General features: G+C 37.5%; 1 pseudogene; it reads left to right on the top strand.

Moving 5' to 3' along the window:
- Window positions 1-329: 329 nt before the first annotated feature.
- LOC112427920 (peptidyl-prolyl cis-trans isomerase A pseudogene) lies at window positions 330-841 on the top strand (annotated as a pseudogene).
- The last annotated feature ends 973 nt before the right edge of the window (window positions 842-1,814 follow it).

Raw genomic sequence — 1,814 nt, forward strand, 5'->3', positions numbered from 1 at the left:
ACAGACAAAGGCTACTAGAGGGAGAAGGGAGAAAGGGTCATGTGTTTAAAAAAAAAAAACAACACCTATTAGGTATTATGCTCACTATCTGGGTGATGGGAATCAGACCCCTAATCTCAGCATCTGCAAAATTTCCATGTAACAAACCTGCCAACGTACCCCCTGTGTCTAAAATAAAAGTTGAAATTTAAAACCAAAAAAACACACATCAAGAATCCAGAAAAACAAAGTAAATGCCCATGACTGAATGACATCACTGGAGAATCCTATTAGACTTTTAGAGAACTACCACCAGCTTTGTAGACGCCTCTGCCATCAGGTACCCTGTACTATCAGCCATGGTCAACCCCACCATGTTCTTCGACATCGCTGTGGATGGCGGGCCCTTGGGACGCGTCTCCTTCGAGCTGTTTGTAGACAAGTTTCCAAAGACAGCAGGAAACTTTCATGCTCTGAGCACTGGAGAGAAAGGATTATGGTTATAAGGGTTCCTGCTTTCACAGAATTATTCCAGGGTTTATGTGTCAGGGTGGTGACTTCACACATCATAATGGCACTGGCAGCAAGTCAATCTACGGGGAGAAATTTGATGATTAGAACTTCATCCTGAAGCATACAGGTTCTGGCATCTTGTCCATGGCAAATGCTGGACCCAACACAAATTGTCCCAGTTTTTCATCTCCACTGCCAAGACTGAGTGGTTGGATGGCAAGCATGTGGTCTTTGGCAAGGTGAAAGAAGGCATGAATATTGTGGAGGCCACAGAGCACTTTGGTCCAGGAATGGCAAGACCAGCAAGAAGATCAGCATTGCTGACTGTGGACAACTTGAATACGTTTGACTTATGTTTTATCTTAACCACCAGACCATTCCTTCTGTAGCTCAAGAGAGCACCCCTCCACCCCATTTGCTCTCAATATCCTAGAATGTTTGTGCTCTTACTGCAGTTCCCTCTGGGTTCCATGTTTTCCTTGTTCTCTTCCATGCCTAGCTGGATTGCAGAGTTAAGTTTATGGTTATGAAATAAAAACTAAATAACAACAAAAAAAGAACTACCAATTCTTAAACTCTTCCAAAATATTGAAAAGGAGGAAACATTTTCAAACTCATTCTATAAGAGCAGCACCACCCTAATACCAAAATCAGAAAAAGATACGAGACAGAAAACTACTACAGGCCAATACCCCTGATGAATATTGACATAAAAATCTTCAACAAAACATTAGTAAATGAAATTCAACAATGTATTAAAAGTATTACATATTATGATTTAGTGGGATTTAGTTTGAATATGAAAATTCATCAATGTAATACATTAGCAGATTAATACAGAAAAACTTGACAAAATTTAATATTCTTTCATGGTAAAAACAAACTAAGAATAGAAAGATTTTACTTCAACTTAATAGTGGCCATAGGTAAAGGGCCCACCGCTAACATCATACTCAAAATGGCAAAAAGCTAAAACCATTTTCTCAAAATCAGAAACAAAGTAAGGATCCTTGTTCTCACCACTTCTACTCAACATAATACTCAAAATCCTGTCCAGAACAATAAGGAAGAAAACGAAATAAAAGCACCCAATAGGAAAAGAAGAAGCAAAATGTTCTTTGTTTGTAGACAACATGATCTTGTATATAGAAAATCCTAAAGGTGTCACACACATTACACACAAAACCTGTCAGAAGTAATAAATTTAGCAAAGTTGCAGGATTAAAATTTAACACACACAAAAAAACAGTTAAAGTTCTGTAACCATGAACAATCTAAAAGGAAAAATTGTTTTAAATTACATTTTAAATATCAAAAAAATA

The sequence above is a fragment of the Macaca nemestrina genome, chromosome 14, assembly GCF_043159975.1.
Source record: "Macaca nemestrina isolate mMacNem1 chromosome 14, mMacNem.hap1, whole genome shotgun sequence".
Taxonomy (NCBI): domain Eukaryota; kingdom Metazoa; phylum Chordata; class Mammalia; order Primates; family Cercopithecidae; genus Macaca; species Macaca nemestrina.